Consider the following 8,220-nt stretch of genomic DNA (forward strand, 5'->3'; position numbering starts at 1 on the left):
AATTAATTAATTAAAAATGAATGACTGAATGAATGAATGAATCAATCAATCAGTCGATAAAACAATCAATCAATCAATCAATTACTTAATTATTTGATAAATAAATAAATGGTACAGAATACAAAGATTTGCTTGATAAGTTTCTGGCGTCAAAAAGCAAACTACACACGTATCAATAAGTCAGCTAAATATACTGAAAACATAGTTCTATTTTGTGCCGCCTTGTTGTAGGTGTATCGAGCGGGGGTCATCGTACCGTATCAAAACCAGTGACGGTAGAAATTGCTCCGGGTATAAATAAATTACGAGAATCTACGGACACACCCGATCTTTAACGTATAATAGTCTTTTTAACTGTTTTGAACATGAATTGAGGGTGGATATTAACAAGGAATAATTTACAAAAGGTAAGTCAAAATGATCTTAAATCTATAAACATTAAATTCTAAATTGATATTTGAAAGCTTGATTGATATTGTAAACAGTTGTAGTAAAGAAGTTTATTATACTTAAGGCATATATTGATAATATGTAAACATGGGTTCATGTTTAAGCATAGTAAACGCATGCCTGGGTTTTAACTTTGGTAAATAGAAAATACCGATCAAAAACATGTACCCTATTTTAATTCCCAACACATTCCCACATTATAACATACCGTTTTAAGGCGTTTTCTTTAGTAATGTGCATATTGATTTAAACCCGATTTAAAATACAGGACTGTCAATATTTCGAAAAGGTAAAAAAGAAGAGGTTGTAACTGGTTTTATGGGAAACATTGAAGTGGTACGTGTTTTACTATTTTATTATATATACTGTTCAACTTTAGGCATTTCGCAGCGTTGTATTTTTTGTTAAAGGGATACTCAGGCAAATTAATGACATTAATATTAAAACGATCTAATGTACTCTAATCACAATAAAGTGACATTTTTTTAAAGTCCAAGCATACATTTGTTTGTAACTTTTATATATTTTGGGTTCGAAGTGTAAATATATCTATACATGTTGAACGAAATTTTGACACCGCCAGAATCACCGTGTAGTTTTAAAACAAGTCATATGGCTTGAACAACCCCTTGAAGTTACATTAACAGATATTGGGGATATTGTATGATTGAAACAAGTCTAAATCGTTCATTTGACATATTCATGAAAGTTTCCAGAGTTCACCGTCATAACTATTACGAAATCTTAACGCTCTAACTTGACCCACGTGGGTCAAGTTAGGAAACCACCATTTCATTCTTTATAAGGCGAAAAGTGTTGTTCCTGTGACAGCCTAGTGTATTCGTTTTTAGCACATTTACAGAACCCAAAACTTTTGCCTGTCTCTCCCTTTAAGATAACGGTGTATGATTTAAATCTTGATCTTGCACCCAGAATAAAATAAAGAAATTAATAGAAAAAATAAAAACAGCAAGAAATAAACAAATTGAATACAAACTTTAAATAAAACACCCAACAAATTGTACAAGAACTAATGATTCAATGTGATATGACAAATGTACTTCAAATCGCTGCAACAGTTATATAAATATATCGTAAATAAATAACGTTTTTGATTGAAATGAATAAAATATCAAGGGGGTATGGTATACTTCGAATGAACATGACTTTGTAAGGTTGTATAATAGTTATTTAAAATCTGTATATCACAAAATTTTATTTACGCTAGTAAATAAGATATTTTGAAATACTGGTTCCAGCACCATTACCAGTATAAATAACAGTTCCAGCACGATAAATAGTATAAATACTGGTATCAGCACTATTACCAGCGATATATGATAATAGATTTGACCTAAATCGATTTGTAATAAATCTGTTATTTTCTGGTTCGATAGTTAATTCTGGATTTTCCAGAGCTAGTTTTAAATGGAAATGTTTTCATTTCTCCTCACTTGACATGCAACATCGGAAAATGGCCAAGTCTTGCTATAACACTTTGGTTTGATCTGTCTGGAACCAGTCCTCTTGAGGTGGTGGTAGACTGGTTGTTATGGTGGTAGTTTACCCTCTGGATTAAGGCCATAAGCAGACGCATCTCTCCAGGACAGACTGTCAAGCAGTTTACCAGTACTAGTTGTAATCACTTTTGTAAGGGCCTGATAACTTATGTACATGCAACAGCAGAGGTAAAATGTGAAGGACAGTAGTTCTAAAGGTTTTCATTATCAATCACAGTCCGGGAATCGAACCCGGGGAACCCGTCAGCTATCTAGAAATCTAAAAAACAACTATCTAGAAATTCAAGTTACAAACATTCAAGATGGTGAACTGTTAAGAGCTATATGTTATTAAAAAAAAGAATTTCTTAACAGTACATTTTTTTATTTCTATAATCGATCGATTCTAAAAAAATGTTGTACCATAGAATGCCTCTGTTATTTAATATAAATGAGTTAAAGTATGTAAAGAGAATAAGCAACATATTATTCTACTATTTCAAATAGAACTTTAACAGTTAAACTAAATATTACTTTGTACATGCACCACTCGACCATGAGGAAAGATTCTCACGAATTTTGATCATGTGTGTTTTATGAAAGTATTCTTTTTCAAAATTCAAATAAAAAAATTTACGGAGGAAATAATTATATGTTACTTTACTTTAAAAACCTTGACCAACTATGTAAAATTAGCTTTCTATTAAATATACAATCAATGTCTTCTAAAGTTCTTTGTCTCCAACCAAATGGTTTGAAAAACACGAAGGTAATTTCAAAGATTAATTTACAATTTTTAAGGAAGTCTTTTTTTATTCTTTTGTTATATCATTCAAAGTATGTAAGTATTGCACTGATATTTCTATAAGGGACGATTAAACCTTGTGCGTTCTAATGTAGTGTTAGGACATATTTTTCAACAATTATAAATAAATGCTCTTCAAGTGTGTGCGGCAAAATAATATATAAAAAGTGAGTTTGAATTAACTTAATTTTTAGAACATGTTTTAACAGGCTTATTTATGTAAACACGTGCATTTAGACAATTGTATACTATATATACACATATATATATATATATAAATACTAGTAGTTATCATTAAATAGAGAATACATATATAGATCTGTCATCAATTAAGCTCAAAACTAGAAATATATCGTTCCCAGTTTATGTCGACACCCTGTTTATGTCGACGCAATGTTTATGTCGACACTCTGTTTATATTGACCCCATGTTTATGTCCACATCCTGTTTATGCCGAAAAAGAAATGGTGAAAAGATTTGATGGTGATCCTAACCAAATTAGTACCTTGTAAATAGGTTGCAATTCGTCAAATCATTGTGATATAAATGTCCGAATGATGGTCTAGTAATGGTTATACCCATGCAAAATATTTGACTTCTTATCGAAACTGGAAAAGATGTTCTTTTTTAAAGAATATAACCAAATTTTATTCTATAATATGTCATTATGTATAGTTATTACTCGAGGAAAAACCGGCGATTATGGAACTGTCACCATTAGAGCTAGGTCTAGAAAACGACTGTTTGACCTATCGTATGTTGGAGTGACTTTAAATGTACCGTAAAAATATCAGTTCTATCAGATTTGATCAGTGTAAGTGTTCATGCGTTGCTAATTATCTGATATTTAACTCGGACTAGGTCGTTGACCTTCAAATATTTTTCTTAAATATGTCATTTTAATGTAATTGTAAACGCCCAATTTTGCACAGAAAGGATGAATATTCAAATACGCACTCATAATACGTGAATGGGTAAGATTTCAGATGTGGAAATGATAACTTAACATAAAGTAAAATGTTGCAAATAAGTATATAAATCGTTTAATTATTGAAAACGTTTTTTTTTTTTTTTTTGTATATTCAGTACTTAATTTATTTAAAAATAGTAACATCGACATGAAATCTGTCCACGGATAGTTTAAAGACGGCATTTTATTGACGAAAATAAAATTACGGCAATGCAAATAAGTATTATGTTTTGAAGTACATTTTTGTAGTAGATTCATTAATATTTCTTAAGTTTCCATTGTAAATAAATATTTAACAAACGGTAAGCTGACCGGATCATTTTCCTACTCCTAGTCCTATTGACGCTTAATCTGATCTGAGCGTGACACGGAAATAAACGAAATATGCCGACTTTGTACGAGATACAACTGTTAGTTTTCTTTTGTTTGAATATGAAAATTTATTCACATATTCGGGGTTATTAAATGAAAGAAAATAATTATGTCATACAATGCCCACTTAAATCAGATAAAAAATATACCAGAACTTTGGCAGGATTTTCAGCGAGTTAGAAACCAAAATATTTTACTTAACATTTATTTTACTAGTATATGATATTATTATTTATTATTCATTTCATTTTGCACATACTTCACTTTTAGTTGCTTTGGGACGAAGTGTCATTAATATGTCTACTTGAATAAAATGATGTTAAAAGCTGACTCCTCGAGCATACTATATCACTTGATGTATATTTGAATGCACAGTTACGATATATTTCGTAACAAAAAAAACGAGTCAAGATTCATTCGTAGGTTTTGCCACTTATTAAATTGCTATAAAGAACGATAGCCAAATAAACCCGATTTCGTAAATGGAAAACCAAATTAAGCCCGATTTCGTATGCAAATAAAGACCGATTTCGTGTGTGAATAACCAAATATAGCACACTTTCATTGAACAACCAAATAAAGCACGAATTTCTATGTGAATAACCAAACGAAGCACAATTTCATGTGTCAATAACCAAATAAATCACGATAATAAACAAATAAAACAGTTTCGTATGTGAATACCAAATGAAGTGCGATTTCCTATGTGAATACCAAAAAGCACGATTTCGCATTTGAATAACCAAATAAAGCACGATTTCGTATGTGAATAACCAAATAAAGCACGATTTCGTATGTGAATAACCAAATAAAGTGCGATTTCGTATGTGAATACCTAATAAAGCACGATTTCGCATTTGAATAACCAAATAAAGCACGATTTCGTATGTGAATAACCAAATAAAGCACGATTTCGTATGCGAATACCAAAAAAGCACGATTTCTTATGTGAATAACCAAATAAAATGCGATTTCTTATGTGAATACCAAATAAAGCACGATTTCGCATTTGAATAACCAAATAAAGCACGATTTCGTATGTGAATAACCAAATAAAGCACGATTTCGTATGCGAATACCAAAAAAGCACGATTTCTTATGTGAATAACCAAATAAAGCACGATTTCGTATGTGAATAACCAAATAAAGCACGATTTCGTATGTGAATGTGACATTTTTCATCAGACGGTAGCAACAGAAAATGATACCAAAATATCACGTTGTTTTGTATTGACCTGTCCGTTTGTGATTGATAATGGCCGACGTCGATTATTAAAAATTTATATACAAATCAATGAATCTGCCTAAATATATGGAATGATTAGAAGCTTATGGAATAGGTATATACCCTTTTCCAATATTTCATGATACCCGAGCTAAAATAAACAAGAAATAGCCAACGCGTTTAAACGGTGGCTGGTTTATTATAGTATGTATATACATGTAGATCGAAAAGGTAAAAAATAACTATCTTTGTGACAAACTTATAAAATCTTGTTATACATCATTTTTCGTAATCCACGAAGAACACAATAGAATAGATCATAGCGGGTAACTGTGTCAAATGGTTTTAAGGCCATGGTAGATAAATTTAAATGTTTGCTTATTTTACGGTTGTAAAGTACACTGTTTAGGCGATGTCTTTACTCAGGCGTCGACTTGTGTCTGAACTAATTTATACACGCTCGGACTAAAGTTAAGATTTAATTCCCGACGGGAAAGTTAAAATTCTTTCACGGTATTGCTATATCTGGGGCTTGCAGAATGTCTCCGATGTATGCTCTTGTCTGAAAAAAAAAGAACTGTAGCAGAGATTACCTCTCCCAAATTAAATCTAAACAACTTGCCTTATAAGAAGCTAATCCTCCGAGTACAAACTTGTACTACCATTTACAACTTAATAGACAACCCGGTGCTCTTTATTTTCGAAGTTGTAACAGTAAATTCTTTGTACCAATCGAACTGCTGGGAAAACCCAAAATATTCTAAATTCCGGAGAAAATACATGTTAGAACCCAACAGATGAATTTTATTGGCCTTTTTTCAATGTCTCCTGCCGGTCGCTATGCTTGATAGGCACGAGTGTAAAACCGTCATGTATTTGATACGGATAAATTAACATGTAAGGTTAGAAATTTTTATTTACTGTTTTATTTCGTATATTAATGATGTATTGTAACTTTTATTACTACAGCAGTCACATGTATACGTATGTACTTATCTGCTTATTACAGAATCTCACTGTACTGTATCATTTACAGCAAGTCTGTACAAATCAATGTGTATGGGTTTTTGTTATTACAAGCACCGTTTAATTAGTCTACAGTATCTAACTACTATGCGATGGGAAATGTGATGTGCTATTTTGTTTATAGGCAATATCTCCCCTCTGATTCTGACCCAGAACAAACATGATATTATCTCAGAATCTAGCTTTTGCACGACAACTTTTACCTCTGATCACTGTATCATTTATTGCAAGTTGTCACAATTTTACAGTATAAATTGTGTCATCATTGCGATCAGAGTACCCAGTGGTAAGCATAATTAAACAATTTCTAGGTTGTGACATTTTATTTCGATAATTTACGAAACATATGCATACAAATATATGAATGAATAATTGTTCTCAGTGAAAAGGACTACCGTTGTTGTTTATCATAGAAAAAGATACAAGGTTGTTATATATATTATTTCTAAAATCGTTAACATCAAAATTACATGGTCATATGAAGGAAAGTTTGTAATATGATTTGATAAGGTAGAAAGAAACGAGGACTAAGGACAGTCCCCTGCTGAACACCAGAACATGTTTTGAAGTTCAATGGTGAAATGACCCTTCTACTGCTTCTTTTAAGAATCAGTTTTAAAGAGAGGATTTGACCTAGTAAGTTGACGTCTAGGAGACTTATACATCTAGCTTTTCTGAACTGTCTTATATGATCAGCTTTGTCGAATGTCTTGGAAACAATACGTGACAGTGACGTGACAGGGGGACAAAACTCTTCTGTCACCTTATGAAAGCAGTTCATATTGTACTTTTTAAGTGAAGTATTGAAATTTGTCAGTGGAATTATTACATAACATTCAGATAAAGACAAGGGACGTATATTATATTGTGTTTCCGTCCAACACATTTAAAACTAAAGGAAAATAAAACACGTATGATTCGCCGTTTAACAAAAACGTATATTATACATGTACGAGAGCTGTTCAATATTCTATGAGACTGTCTTCATATATTTTTATTCTAACATGAAATATAACAAAATGTGGTATCATTATTAAATTTAACTTATTTATGATCAGATTACCGGCATTGGTAGAAAAAATATAACGCGACATGGAAATTATATTATTAAGTAACGTGTCAAATTGTTAATGTCTTGGTCACGGGTGTATGATATGTAATAATACTACATTATTGTAAGATTATACTCTGAATTTTTGTATTTCAGCCTAAAAACTGTATCAAATAGTATGTAATTATATACTCGTATATGTAATATGAGCCGCGTCACGACAAAACCAACGTAATGCGTTTGCGACCAGCGTGGATCCAGACCAGCCTGCGCATCCATCTGGATCCATGCTGGTCGCACACGCATTATGTTTGTTTTGTCGTGACGCGGCTCATATGATAATCACGATCACTGTGAACTTGACTGAATTCCAATTTTCTCCCTTATGTTAAAAAAATGTATTTTATTCTTCAAAAGAGATTTTGTAAATACATATAACATTTCGTAATTATCTGATTATATCATAAATTACATCCCTTATAGTTAATGTAGTTTAAATATACACGGTATGTGCTTTCCTATGAGATAATTATATACTTAGATGAAAGGAACAAACTGTTTTTTTTTTGCATCATTAAAGATGACGCGAATGCGGTGAGATATATGGTCCGAACATTGCCGGATGACGTCTTTTGGTAGAAAATTTACTAAAATAGAGAAAATTGTATAGGGAGTATTCAAAAATGTATACATTTAATGAGAGAAATTTTTTATGTATATCGTACATGTTGGCGGTAAGCTTTAAAGATCGCGTTATGTTCATGAACGTAATCTTCGCAGATTAGATTTCTTGGCACAGTACTAAGTTCCGCAGTTGTTTCG

General features: G+C 31.6%; 1 protein-coding gene across 11 annotated transcripts in view; it reads left to right on the top strand.

Moving 5' to 3' along the window:
- The first annotated feature begins 251 nt into the window (after positions 1-251).
- The window catches only part of LOC132739567 (uncharacterized), a 23,412-nt gene continuing 15,443 nt past the window's right edge, over positions 252-8,220 (top strand). For 8 of the 11 annotated variants that reach the window (XM_060727285.1, XM_060727289.1, XM_060727292.1 and 5 more), the window contains exon 1: positions 252-407. The gene's annotated coding sequence lies outside the window, so the exon portion shown is untranslated. Of the gene's footprint in view, positions 408-639; positions 787-6,163; positions 6,224-8,220 lie in introns of those variants that run through there. The other 3 variants (XM_060727293.1, XM_060727283.1, XM_060727284.1) reach the window with 3 other exon arrangements.

This window comes from Ruditapes philippinarum, unplaced genomic scaffold (assembly GCF_026571515.1).
Source record: "Ruditapes philippinarum isolate M1 unplaced genomic scaffold, ASM2657151v2 ctg3695_1_1_1_1, whole genome shotgun sequence".
Classification (NCBI taxonomy): Eukaryota; Metazoa; Mollusca; class Bivalvia; order Venerida; family Veneridae; genus Ruditapes; species Ruditapes philippinarum.